This window comes from Ruditapes philippinarum, unplaced genomic scaffold (assembly GCF_026571515.1).
Source record: "Ruditapes philippinarum isolate M1 unplaced genomic scaffold, ASM2657151v2 ctg1301_1_1_1_1, whole genome shotgun sequence".
NCBI lineage: Eukaryota > Metazoa > Mollusca > Bivalvia > Venerida > Veneridae > Ruditapes > Ruditapes philippinarum.
The window spans coordinates 206,662-222,456 of record NW_026852304.1 but is presented as its reverse complement, the minus strand read 5'-3'; the positions used below and the strand labels follow the sequence as shown (position 1 = coordinate 222,456).

The 15,795-nt window shown below is 30.6% G+C and overlaps 1 protein-coding gene across 5 annotated transcripts in view; it reads left to right on the top strand.

Moving 5' to 3' along the window:
• The window catches only part of LOC132755918 (RAB11-binding protein RELCH homolog), a 100,774-nt gene that overhangs the window by 57,621 nt on the left and 27,358 nt on the right, over positions 1 to 15,795 (top strand). The gene's annotated exons all lie outside the window — the stretch shown is intronic.

Below are 15,795 nucleotides of genomic sequence, written 5' to 3'. Positions count from 1 at the left end.
GGTAAGATAATTTTGACTCATTGGAATATATCCCTGAACCTTAAATGACCTTGACCTTTTAGATATAGAATCCTATCATTTAGGAAATGTGACTATATAATGAACGAGACCATAACTTGAAAATTTCAGATTTTGAAAGGGACTTATTCCAACAAATACCATTTTTCTTTCATTTTATTTGTTCAGTTAAAATATAAATAATTTGCTCACTAATTAATTATAATTCCTGCAGCTGGTACATTCAGTGTTTTCTAATTAGCTTTTTCTCCTATAAATCCTAAAAAATATTTTGTGGTTTAAATGAATGAAATATGATACAAGTTATATTCTAGGAGACTTTTTCCTGTTGTTACTGATTTCTATCATAGACAAAGATTTATTCTAGGGCATGAACCATGCTTTAGCATGCTTTAGCATAAGGTGATCGTTTAAAGCTAATTCCATTGCTGAGGAGTGTAGATAATGTTGCATATTGATAACCATTTTGCCTTTGCCTGTATTACCCCGTTTCAGTCTTATAATGGACGTATCAAGACTTAGTATATAGAGTATCCAAAGTTCCATCGTATTATACAAGATGGTAACTTAAAGGTCAAAAACTATTTTTTACACTGATAGTCACTGTCCTTATTGAAACAAAGAATACGCAATGATAGAGAGAGTGGATAGTAGCTAACATTAACTACTGTAGTTAACTAGAAAAAAAATCAATATCAAAGTTTGTAGCATGTTAAATTGTGGCGTGATGGGTGGGTGGGTGACCAACCATTAATTAAAAGGAAAGTCAAATATAATAAGAAATGATATATGCTTATTTTGATGATTTTTTATCACAAAGAACACAACTTTCTCATTAGCATAATTCATTTTAGTAAGAAAAACAGGACAGCGCCAGCCTATTCTAAGCAAGATTATTATTGTGTTTTTTTTTAAATCGCCCAATTTCAGAGACTATATCTTGCCTGAAGCTGGCAACAAATTTACAGAAGTGTTCATGGTCTTCAATACCGTCTTATGATCGAATTAAAATAGCATATTATTGATATTTCTTTGAAATAAGAATGTACATCTACCTGAAATAATTGCCAGGTAAATCTCTCTTTGCTTTTGGTAGTTTTAAAACAGTTTAATGTGTTGACATGAAGCATATCCAAAATTAATAACACCACTTTATTAAGAAGTACGCCAGAGATCTTTAACAGTACGCCGTTTAACCATTTCATTGAGACACTGTCATCAAACTATCCCTTTAATTTAATGCCTTACACACTTTTTAGCTCGACTATTCGATAAGAATAAGTAGAGCTATTGCAGTCACCCGAGCGTCGGCGTCGGCGTAACCACTTATGTTAAAGTTTTTGTAATAGTTCAAATATTTTCAAAGTCCATAGACATATGGCTTTGAAACTTTGCACACTTGTTCACCATCATGACCCCAACCTGTAGACAAGAGGAGGTAACTGTATCAAGCATTTTGACAGAATTATGCCCCTTTTTCGACTTAGAATTTACGTTAAAGTTTTTGTAATAGTTCAAATATTTTCAAAGTCCATTGACATATGGCTTTGAAACTTTGCACACTTGTTCAACATCATGACCCCAACTTGTAAACAGAGGAGGTAACTCTATCAAGCATTTTGACAGAATTATGCCCCTTTTCCGACTTAGAATTTACGTTAAAGTTTTTGTAATAGTTCAAATATTTTCAAAGTCCATTGACATATGGCTTTGAAACTTTGCACACTTGTTCACCATCATGACCCCAACCTGTAAACAGGAGGAGGTAACTGTATCAAGCATTTTTTTTTACTATCAAGCACTAAGAATAGTCGAGCGTTGCTGTCCTACCGACAGCTCTTGTGAGTCTTCCTTTTGAGCACAAATTCAGTCAATTTATTTTTAATAACTTTTGGCAATTTTGTGCTATAATATTATGAGAACATTGCCTGAAAGTTATTGCATGTCGAATGAAGCTTACATCACATCTTTAAATATGTACATGTATATAATCTAAGGTGAAATACTACATTCCTCACAAAACTTTCCTTTTTTGGATTGCCTGTTTATTGTTTTCAATTCAACACCAATGTTGTTGAATTTATAGATCAATATTACACTTTAATACTGGTTCAAATTATTGCCTTTCCAAAAAGAATTATGTATAAAATGAATTTTTGTAGAAAAACATTTCATAGATTTTATTATGCAAATTTAGACTCAAAAGAAAAGTTTTTTTATCGCCTTCCAGTAGACAATTGTCATGGGAATATGTGGACAAGTTTAGGCATTTTTAATGATTTCAATTATCGACATCTACTCAAAAGTTAGAACTAGAATATTTTATTAGTTAGATCTCAAATTAGAACAGTTCCATTATATTATTGTAGCAAGGCTGCGTTCCGTTATGAATCATGTACTTATTTCTCAACTTAAGTAATTTTTCTACCTTTGAGCTATTGTAGTATCGGAATCTATGGATATTGGTATACATGCACACTTACAACAATGCAATAGCATGGATTTTACCAGAATTTATTTGCTAAACATTTCTGTTTTCATTACAGTATTTTGTCATTACATGAACTATTGATATGGTATGAAGAACAAACACTGGTTGCAAGACTATCATAATTCAGATAAGATCAAATAAGATTGAAACTTTAGAGAAAACTTAAGTAAACAGCCTTATTTATCCTAAATCTTCAACCACATGGTCTAAAATCTGCAAGTTTTGCATCAGAGCAGAGAAGGGAGATAATGCAAGTTCAAGGTCATTAATATTTTGAATACATGTGTGTTTTGCAAATAGGATTTGGTGCAAGACTATTTGTCTCAATTTACAACTAATTAGGTGATTACTGTCTAAAAAAGAAAAAAAGGAAATAATTTGACAAATAACAGATATAAAAAGGGTTTTTTTGTTAGCAGAATACATGTTTGTTTTACTTTAAGTTTTTTATTTTATAAATAAAATGAAAAAAAAAATCTGTTCCTTTCTGTATTACGAGTTAAAACAGTAACAAGAAGGTATTTTCTTTATCTCTGTGCTTCACACTTAAACAAGTTTGATTACGCTTGAAACTTTATTGTACTCTGTTGGTTTGGTAATACAAATATACTGATGTGATGATATAAATGGTGTAATTTGGTTTTCAAGCATGTATTATAGACGCAGTTTCAAACCACGGGCGATTTCATAAATCTCTTTGTTGTTAAGCGAATGGCTTATTTCCAATAATATGCTTGACATTTATCGATTTCACCCAGATGGAGCATTTCCTTTGCACTTTGAAAAATGCCGTAGAAAATGTGCATGTATTGATATAGCCTAATTCTGTCAAAAATGGTTGTTTTTACTACAAAATTACAAAGTTATTTATTGGAACAATCCCTGGTGATTCATCAAAAGTGTCAAATTTCAGGATAATTGTTTGTATCAATTAAGCAAAGATAAAGATGTTTTAAATGCGCAAGCATTGCTTTAGTACTTTTGTTTTGTGTTTGATTGTTTACAAATGTTGAAAATAACATATATGGGTGAATTTGCCATGTCGTAAAAATAATGGAATTGGATTTATACAAACAATTTTTAAAACAATCATTTTTGCATAATAACTAATGAGGTTTTGTTATGTAGTAACTATCCCTTATAGAGTCAGATTTTCATAGAACAATTATTTTGTGAAATACAATTTATTCCTCTGTAAAAATCGACTAATTTTTATGGCATTTCTGGTCTGTCAGTTTTTTTAAATTATGAATTTCTCAAAGACATGCGACATGTATCATTGTTTGCAAAGATTTCCGCTGCATAATATTTTTTATAAAATGTCGTATAATTTGACAGGTTGAGCATTTCCGAATTTGACTTTCCCAAACGCACTTAGTAATTTTCTTTTATTTTACCGCTCTTATAGCTTTACACTATGATACGATCTGACCCTGAGACAATGTTGGTTATGATAATGATACAATTTGGTTTTGGATTTAAGAAACAATTAACTAGGCAAATTTATTAACATTCTTATTGATAAGGTAATCACTAGTCTTTTAGTGTACGATAACATGAATCAAGTCCTGTGATTTTTGACAAATGCAGTAGAAAATCTTAATGCAATGATAATCCTTAATGATATTGCTTGAATTTTGTCAAGATATTTTAATTTACTACAAAATAACAAAATTGCTATGATGATGTATCAGTTAGGTCAAATTTCACACATGTTACTTGTATTATTTTAGAATTCTTGTGACTAAAAATATACGTATAATTAAAACACAATTATTATCGAATCGCTACCTCCTTTTGTTTACACATTTTCGTCCTCTTTTGAAATTGGGTACTTAAATTTATTGCTGATTAAGCATTTCCAAATTGATTTTAATTTCCATATTTTAAAGATTATTTCAATTTTATTATGAATACAACTATTTATTTGTCAGAAAAAGTTAAAATTGATGTTTTTACGTAAATAGAATCTGATTTGCATAGAAACGATTAATTTTATGGCACTGTAATGTATACCCATTATATTATTCGACGTATTTAGAGGACATTTCAAACAAAGGATGTGTTGATTTATTAACCCTTGACCTGTTTCAATTCTGATGTGTGAATCCTTCAATGTAATAATCAAATACTAGTATTGACCCTGAACATGTTAACTGAAAGTGATAAACTTTGTAACCACCAATGTAGAGGCCCGTCTGTGTAGTCTAATGAGACTGATATCAAAGTCCCTTAAACTTTGAATGGAGTGTTTCAGATTTAATCACAAGCTGCTTAAATTCACAGATGTATCAGGTTAAGAATGAAATATACAGTCCATATTAAATTTTAAGAAAAGCAATTTTCAACATTGATTCGTATTTTCAAATCTCATTTCATTTTTAAACTGTTTAATGTACAAAACTAATCAAACTTAATTTTTAATGCCGAAATTATATTTATTTAATCCGATGAATGTTTGATATAAAAATTTACGAGAAAACGTTTAATAAATAAATGCTTACATAATTAAAGCATGAGGTTTTGATTATATTTGAAAAAAGAAGTGTAATATCACTGTGTTCCTACTAAATTAATTACATTTTCAAAACAGCCATAGACGAAGTTATTAAGTACTTACGCTACGTATTAGCGAATGCCAAAACCAGCAGTACTTATATTTCTTTGGATTCAACTAAGGTCAAATGAGCGATAAAGAATTACAAAAAATAACAAACTTCATCCTTTAGATTCAACTTAGGCCAGTTTCTCCTCGACCACATGCTTCAAATATACTGGGGGAATTATCAGGGGGAAAAGAAAACAAATGACTCTAAATTAACATTTTTCATTACGGTTACAGTGCGCTTTTGAGTAAACAAAGTATTTATGTGCCAATAAAAATATTCGCTTTTAGATATTTGACTTTTAAGGTGCCGTTAGTAGGTGTGTTTCTCAATTAATTTTCCAAAACTGAATATTCAAATCATCATTACATATAATTTTATATTTTCGTGTATATGCACGTGAATTAAACTATCTATACTAAGTATTGTTATGACGATAATACCAAAAGTAAGGCCATCACTTACGGTTATTCGCAGCAACAGTACAGTTTGCTTCAGCTCATATAGTTCTTAGAAAACTAAAATATCAGCATCGATTCCAAACTTAATATTAAAGGGTTAGTGTAATCTATTATTCTATTATATCACACGATTGGTATTGATATGAATATATCTTGCTGAAGACAATCAACTTAGACGTTTTTAATGATCCTGTATGTTTTGTGATTGATATTGTTACTGTGTGTATACCACACATGCAAAAAAATATATATGTATATAATTATGCAAATAAAACAATTTTCAAACACCGAAGAATATTAAAAATGTGTACTGCAAATATTTGTGCACATTATGTTTAGTCAATAAATAATATGCATTCATTTCTTATTGGAAAATTTGACTTAGAATTTATAGAAAATAAATTTCTAATTACCTCCCTTTATTTACATGAAATGTTAAATTCGGTAATATCTTTATAAATAATGCTTATTGGAACTTACAATATTGACAAATCTCAATTTGAGCATCATATTTATTTATACATGAAAAAAATGTGTTATAGGATCTTTAAGAAGATACGTTTTAGAAACGCGTGTCATAAAAAGACGTGTATACATGTGCCAAAGGATTGTTCGTATGTTTGTTCTTTTACCTGTTATATAAATATTGCGCAGTATAAGCATAAAGTTATCTTAGATACGTACTTATATTTCATTGAGAAAAACGACATACTTAATGCTTTATATTTTTGTTATATCATTTATGCTAAGCAAGGTATTGATTTAAATGTCACGATACTTAAAAAAGGAAATACTGATTTAAGTACAGTTACAAAACTAGTTCTCTTGCATGATTGTCGAAATATTTAGTAACGAGAATGTTTATAGGACATTCTGTTTTATAAAAAAGACCTTTTGGTATTATGAAGAGATATACATAAATATCAATATTTGGATATCTCCCTCTTGTTTGTCGACATTAAAATACTTTGCGATATTAGTGCAAGTCTTGGATAGTTTAGATACATATATGTATATCGGAATTAAGACTGAACTTTGGGAATTAAATATACAATCTTAACTCCAGTCAAAAGTTGAGCAGTCAATTATGGTAATGTCTCTGACCGTGTTGGTTTAGATACTGACTTGGAATATTTGACAACACTTTATACACAACATTGTCTATTGAATTGTGAGTACTTAATTACTGTCGGAAAAAATTACGTTTAAATGCATGCCACGCCATAATTCTAGACAATTTACGGTTGGCTTTAAAAAGTGCTTCTTTATATTTTGCCAAACGGAATGATCTTTTTTTCACACTTCGTATGTGTGTTAGGGTTTAACGTTTATCCATAAATGATTATTTTCATAATTTCAATGACCTTTAAATATATACTTCTATTTCTGACAAATGATTTGCAATAAATAATAAATATCAACTTAAATTGGATCAACTTTTATTGGACGTTTGCGTCTATCAATATAGAGAATAAATATCATATTATGCTAATGATATTTAATTCATGAAAGTAAGAATCGTCAGAAACAGAAAATGGTTCTTGATTATAAAGAATATAGGACATATATTTTAATCAATGCCTTTCTGTATTATTGATTAAAAACATTATATATAATGAACAAAAGTAACACTGTTTTTCTTATTAATTATTAGAAATAATTAGTAATGATAGGCGTATATACTACATTTTTCTCTGAGTGGTCTACATCCAATCGTAATGTTACATCCTGTCGAAATTCTTTACTGTGTATGTAATATATCAAAAGCGTTCTAAAGCTTTCAGAAACTTCACTGCAATTTTATATTAGACTTTTCTCCTTGTTTTATTAAACTGTAGGTATAGATAAAGTAAAGGATTAAAGTGATGAAAAGTACAAATAAAATGCACATCCGCACTTGTCCACGAAGAAAAAAATGTGTTCTTATCTTTTAATAAATGAAAATATCTTAAATTATTTAGTCTTAATAAGAAAGCGCTACATTTTAAGTTGTTTTTTTTGTTTGTTAAATATTTAATGAATTAAACACATACAGTTAATTTTATGGATATCAGAGAAGCATTTGTTTATCCTCCAAGTAATGTTTCACCTGTTTATCTTACATTACATTTCACATGAAATGTTAAGCATTGTACGAATGCCCAGAGAAACTTGAAAAGGTGATAATGAGACGTGATTGGTTTAATTAAATACAAATAAATGAATACAGTAGTTTTAGTGAATTTAATCTTGTGAGGTAAAGGCATTAATTGCATTTAATTTGAAGTAATTAAGAGCATATTAATTGGTTTCTTTATACGTCCACAGATGAAATCGCAAAAGTTTGTTTATGCTTTTACCACCACCAGTTAATCTGGAAAGTCGCCATGCGATCGTGACATTGTAGATGCGATGTACAGACTCAATCAAACCGAGTTTGCAATTTTCATGTAATTTTTTTGTGATTAATGCTTCCGAGGGATCACTTTGTTTCCAGATTTACAAATCCAACGTACAAAAACACCAAACAAACCAAAATTTGAACATATCTATAAACAGATTAGCAGTTTTTTGTCTTAATAAATTTACGTGTCATTATAAACATGTAGATTTTGTGACATATAGAAATCTGGTTTTGTGAAACAATGTTGCCAAGCATTTGTTGTAAGTATGATATGAAACACGTATAAACACAACTGTTTGTGCGCTAAAGTCTCTTTATGGAACACTTTACTTGATTCAAAATGTAAAGCCATAGAGCTGTCAAAAAGCTATTTGGAATGCCATCAATTCGTTTTACATTAATGCAGACAAGGACCGTCAAATTACTTAAATTAAGTATGTAGTTCATCAAGTGATTTAGGCATTTAGAAATGACAGCCTGTTATATACAACACATTACATGTTAGCAGGAATTACAGAAATGCATTATAAACATGAACAACAGGGAATAAGGTTTTTTTCTGCGCCTTAGTAGAACGTACATAACATTGGTTTTTAGCTCGACTTTTCTATGAAAAGGGGAGCTATCCTACTCGCCCCGGCGTCGGCGTCGGCGTTGGCGTCACACCTTGGTTAAGTTTTTCGTACCACCCCACTTTATTTCAGAAGTATTACAAGTATGGCTTTGAAACTTACCATACTTGTTCACCATCATAACCTCCATCTACAGACAAGAGTACATAACTCTGTCAAGGTTTTTGACAGAATTATGGCCCTTTTTTGACTTAGAAAGTGTATTGAGCTTGGTTAAGTTTTTTTGTACCACCTCACTTTATTTCAAAACCATTGGAGGTATTGCTTTGAAACTGACCATACTTGTTTACCATCACGACCTTCATCAACAGACAAGAGGACATAACTCTGTCAAGGTTTTTGACAGAATTATGCCCCTTTTTGACTTAGAAAATACATTGAATATGGGTAAATCCACTTATTGCCTTAACCCTTTGAGATATTGCTTTGAAACTTTTAATGCTATTTCACATCATTACCCCATCTGTACGCAAGAGAAGGTAACTCTGTCAAGGATTTGTTTTAAAAATTAAGGCCTTTTATCGACTTAGAATTAAATTTATTTAAGGCTCAACTCAGTTTTTTTTTCTTTCTTACCAGCCCTCTTTTTGACTTAAACATTTCAAACTTTGCTGCAGTGTTCAAGGGTATCACACAATTCAGTAAAATAATTCTTCACTAAATATCTTAATGCTCATGGCCATTGTTCACTTTAAAAATACAGAGATTCTTGTATTGCCTTTTACTGCAAAAACTTTTTTTATTGGCAAGCAATAAAAAAGTCGAGCGCGCTGTCTTGCGGACAGCTCTTGTTTTCTCTGAAATTATTTTCAATTTAAGATAGACCATATTTATTGAAAAGTTTAAAATTCGGGACATTTTTTCGTGAAATGTTTAGAATTCATGCTAAACTTCGAAGAATTTATGGTAATCAAAGATAATATTAAATTAAACATTTCTCAAACTATAATACAATAACTTTCAAGATAAATCATAGAAGAAAGTTAATCATCTAGTAATTTAGTATCAGCAATGAACATCCAAATAAGACAATCGTATAAACATTCAGGTAAATACGTGAATACGGGCATATGGATATAAAATTACTAATTATTTTCTGCTATTTTATAGTCATGTTACAGCTTGACTGTAGTTGAAACCCTGTGAAAACTATCTTGTAAATATTTTATTCTTACGAATATTCATCCGTCTGTCATATTTGATCAGAAAATTGTAGTAAATAATCTAAGTCGAATCCTCCAAATGCTAGATATAAGAGGCTGTTATATCTTGAGGCTTTCTGTGAATCTTCCAAAGTATTGTACTAACATCCTATTCCATCAAACACTCTCGATGCTACAAAATATGCATAATTCTTATAACAAAAACTAACTTGGTCTGACTGCCTTGTAATAAGTGAAGCAGTCAGCAAAATGTAATCTTGTCCGACGGCCTTGTAATAATGTCAGCTGCCAAAAATAACGTGCTGCGGATAATGTTTTACAAATTAAACATCAAACAAATGTAAAACGATCCTATTGCCTTAATAGAAAATTAAACAGCAAACGAAGGAAAGCCTCGTCTCCCTGCTAATGATATATTTTTTTATCTCTCTTCTACACAAAGATCGTCGATACTATATAATCAAGACAAACAAATTTTATTGAAAATAGTCAAATACAACTAATTCTGACATAGGTTTACTAAGAAAGTTCATTTTCTTGACGATCTTTACCTTAATGCAATTGAAATAGAATATATTTCCAAATCTCTTAAAATAGATAAAGCATGTTGGCAAGATCTAAGCGAAAATCACCCTTTCTCTCTAGAAAATAAGAGATATTGCTAGGCTGTTCCCCACCTACTCCGTTTCATTGACAGCATTTGTTTACCATGCTGATACGAGATTCAGTAAATTCAGCGATAATATTTATACATAGCATTATTGTCTCATCTTTAAATTAACTTACATTTATATCCTGTCATGATTGATTGTTTATATGTTCTTATATATGTCATTTTTCTTCATATAAAATATTGTCTGAAATTAGTCTGCCATTTTGTTAACTATAATTATATCGTGACGTCACTGTAAACCCAGTTTTTACGGGAAAACCCTACTTTCATTTTGACGTCATGTTCACAAAAGAAGCCTATAAATAGACCGAATTTTATTTAAAAGTATTCATAACGGAAAAGATAATTGAAAGAGATAATTAAAATAGATAACAGAAATGATAGAAGATATAAATTGACTTACACTATTAGAAAATGAAAGATAAAGATATAAAGGTATTCTAAGAAATATTTGTTCTATTTATTACATGTATTTGCTTTTATTACATGCTTTTCGGTGGTTTATAGAAATATATCAGTGATATAAAACTGGTAATTTCACTGTTTGAAACAGTGAAATTACCACTTTGATAATTTCACTGTTTTTAATTTAAGCCCCTTACGTTGTTTCAGTGAAATACCAGCGTGCACAGAACTGATGACGTGACGTCGTAAATGACGTCACGTTGTATTATTATTTGGCGCGCTTTTCATTCAGTATTAGGTTTAATGTCTTTTTAAAACGTTTTTTTGCATATAATAAAAAGAAAATTTATTTAGTTTAGTGTAAGATCGAAATATATTTCACCTTCTGAACACCAAAAGTTCATATTTCACTCGGGGCTGCGCCACTCGTGAAATATACCTTTTGGTGCTCACTCGGTGAAATATATTCTGATCTTACACTGAACTAAACAAATATCCTCTATATCATAGCCTGTTGAATAAGTTTATTATTTGAGTGAAACAAAAATTAAAAGAAATGTTTAATTTTACAAATTTGTTGCGACTATTTTTATAATCCTGACTCGGAACCGGCCTGACAAAATCATCAAAAACTAACCAAATTATATTATATTATGATATATATTATATTATTAATTAAATGACCAAAATACTGTGCGAATGCGAAGAATCTAACCTTTTTCTTGATTGTGCCGGTGTAAAGATTGCAATGGTAAACGCGAGATTTGTTTGCTGCTTGATCAGTTGTGCATTCTAGTATAAAATCGTGCGATATTCGGGAAAATATGGCCATAGTATAATCAGTAGTGAAAGAAGTAGAAACGTTAATTACCTTTTTCAAGTGCCATTTAGAACTTGACTGAAACAATAATAGATTCTAACAGTCATATCGTTTCAATGCGAGATGTTTAAATTTTGTCTTTGGTATAAATTCTCTTGTCTGTCACTGCATAGTTTTTATTAGTCCCCTACCAATTTACCGGAGGGGACTTTAGGTTTACCCTCCGTCCGTCTGTCCGTCCGTCTGTCCGTCCGTCCGTCTGTCAGTCCGTCAGTCCGTCCGTCCACAAAACTGGATCCCGCGATAACTTGAAAAGTACTGGAAATATTTTAATGAAACTTGATATATGGATAGATGGCAGTATGGAGATTATGCACGTCTTTTTCTTTTCTTCCTATGTTGAAAATTCTGGTTGCTATGGCAACAAATAGGCTGAAAATATTGCAAATTTTACACATAAACTGGATCCAGTTATAACGCAAAAAGTACTGGAAATATTTTTATGAAACTTGATATATGGATAGATGGCAGTATGGAGATTATGCACGTCTTTTTCTTTTCTTCCTATGTTGAAAATTCTGGTTGCTATTGCAACAAATAGACTGAAAATATGGCAATTTTTACACATAAACTGGATCCAGTGTTAACGCAAAAAGTAATAGAAATATTTTTATGAAACTTGTAATATGTGTAGATGGCAGTCTTGAGATTATACACGTCTTTTTCTTTTCTTCCTATGTTGAAAATTCTGGTTGCTATGGCAACACATAGACTGAAAATATGGCAAATTTTACACATAAACTGAATCCAGTGATAACTCAAAAAGTACTGGAAATATTTTTATGAAACTTGACATATGGGTAGATAGTCTTGAGATTATGCATGTCTTATCTGCTCTTCCTATTTTGAAAAAATATTGATTGCCTTGGCAACAAATAGGCTTAAAACATGGCAAATATAACAATATTTGTGATTAGTCAAAAAGAGCTGAAACTTTTTATGAAATTGCATCTTTAATTCCAGAGTTATCTCCTCTTTAAGAATTTTGCTTTTTAAAATGTTATGTTTTGATAACAGGGATGTTTCAAATATTAATTTTAGAGTGTCATTCAGTCCGTCTGTCTGTCTGTTCATAAAAACTTTTTCCTGTGATCACTTTTAAAGAACATTTCCAACAAATTTACTTAAAATAGAGAAAAATTTACACATTAGTGAATGGCCAATGGCCCTTCAGAATGCTGATGGGGTTCTATCCGGTAGGGGACTTATGGATTGCTTGCAATACTATGATAATTGCTTGTTTTTCATGTTTTACTGCAAAAAGCTTAATTAACTAACTTTGTCAATGTCTAAAAAAGCGTTGCATTTAATGGAAAAAAAACAACAATTTTATTACCTTATTGTTTGCATTTCCAACCGAACATACCGTTTTACCGTACCTTTTATTATTGTATTAGCTTCTTGCATAAAGCTCTTACATTTGGTGTGTAGAATTTTCTTACAATACTGAACAAAGTTTGTTCACGTTTCTAGTAGACCACCTCTAGCTGTGTTCAAATTAAAACTAGGGTAAAAATTGGTCCCACCTAGCATGGCTACGTAACATATTTTTATATGATTTACAACTATGAAATAAAGTTCGTGTGTTAACTTTCACATCCATCAAGTTTTTAATCATAGTATCAGCTGACCTAGATCTTTACCAAGTAATTAACTTTTTTATTTGGACCTAGTGCAATGAAATGTTCACAGTGTAAGATTCAGAATCAAACTTTGATATCAGTTGACTTAGATTTTAGATGTGACCTACGCAAAAGTTTCCTTTAGCCACAACCATAAAATAGCAAATAGTGACTTAAATAGCAACCAATAACTTCACTTAATACCAACTGAAGAAACTCTTGACTTTTCTGAGCTACCCTGGATCTTTGTAGCATCAATTGACTTTCCTTTTCAATCAGTGACTTCCATTGTTTTTCCATAACCAGTTACTTCCATGCAACCATTGACTTTCTTGAACAAGAGTCATAAAACTTTTTAAGAATGTTTCCGTCACTTGAATTTACGCATCTTAGTGAGGTGTCGCTTACATATCCGAGGTTAGCAAAGGCATATCCCCTGATTATTAAAATTATCATATTTAGACTTTTGTCACAGAATCACATGTTACCCCGAACAAAATGTTTCTGCTATGATCATACACTCCAGTATTAGTGCATGACTTTTGTGATAATACATCGGAATGTTTGGGTATCCATGTCCTGTGAACTTATTTTTTGTTTTTCGTTTTTTTTTGTTGTTTTTAAAAAAAAAATAAAAACGTCATTTAAGATTTACTTTAATTTATCAAATTCCACACTAGTGATTTAAAAGATATTAGAACACTATGTCGGAAATGAGACCCATTTATCTGAATGTGCATGCCATTGCTTTTCTATAATTATTTTGTATCTTAAAATAGTTTTGAACTTCTTAAAATGGTCTTTTTTAATTTTTGCAAGAATATAAATGAAATAAAAACATTTCTAGATGTTTTACTTCGTAAACAGTTAAATGTTGATAGCAGTTATGTAAAATATTTATATTATTTTAACAGTTGCATGTGGAACGTAAGTGAAACATAATTACCATAACATGGGGGATGATTTAGATAAATGAGAATTTTGTTTTGAACTAACATCCCCTACTTGCCTATTCTCAAACATAACTAGTTAACAATTGCAAGGAGGTCTGTGTAATCAATACTGGATTACAGTTTATTTAACATGTATTTTGTCATTAATACAATAGTTTTTGTTCATTATGTGACTTAAACTTAACACTAAAATAAATCTCAGTTAAGCTAGCTTTGTACATTAGGTTTTATCTAAAATTTTACAGACTCATTTACGTTGACCTGCCTGTGAAATAAAATGTACTTTGCTTCAGTGTTTTGCTATGAAGTTTATACCAAAACTACAGCAGTTTTAGACAGGCAAGACTTGTCTTAATTAGCTTTCACTTACAGTTCTTCTACAACAACACAAGCTTGGTGGCCCTTGGGAAACTAAATGAGCAGCATTGTTACCAAACCTTTGTAAAAAGGACGATGTTTGTAAAACACACACTCAATTGACCTATAATATCGCACGGTTGGTATGAATCTGAATGTCTTTATTTCGTTGAACACTTTCTACTTATGCCTTTTTAAAACTTATCATACGTTTTGGAAATCAGCTTTGGAAATCAGTTTCAGAAATTGACATATATACACATGGCAATGGATTTTTGATTTTCATTCCTTTGACTATCAAATTTATGATGCACTGAAGTGACTTCCTAGTTAAGAAGTTAAGTTTAAACATAAAGATTAAAGAAACTTATATTGCTGTGAGCTTAATAAAAATGCTTAAATGTTTTCTGATATCGATTTATTCATTTACCTTAAGCAATGGTTCAATTAAAATGGCACAATATTTTTTTAAAAGAAAATATTGTATAAAAAGTACAGTGACAACGCCGAAACTACTTCATACTTGTCATTTTTTATTTTGTTAAGTATGGAGTATTTTATCTAGGATACACTGTTTTATAGATCAGTACAACAAAGAGGCCTTTGTGTATTGTAAAGCGATATATACATAAATAATATTGAGATCATATTGGGTATCTCCCTCTTATATGTCGACATGACTCTTGGATTTCAATTAAAAGTTATGTTACTTAGTCCAGACGTCCGTTCCAAAATAAGGTCTTGGCTTTGGGAATTCAATATGCAGTAATAACTCAAGTCAAAAGTTGAAGAATCAATTATGACAATGTATCTGAATGTGTCAGTTTGGAAGAAACTGACTTGAGATATCTGACAAAACTTTATATACAGCATGGTCTCTTGTGGATTGTTAATAGATAATTACTGTCTAAAAGAAGCATCTATTTACGAATCAATTTAGAAATACTTCGTCAAATGAAGCAATATGATGTTTTATTTTCACACTTCATAAGGGTGTAAGATATTTTTCATCCTTTAAGACATATTCTCATAACTTGTATTTATTTTTTACCACCAAATGGATAAGGGGTTTGCGGTCATTAGATTTGAAGCCACCGTTTATCCCTATGTGATCGTAAGAATATACTAAATGGGTTGGAATTACTGCAGTC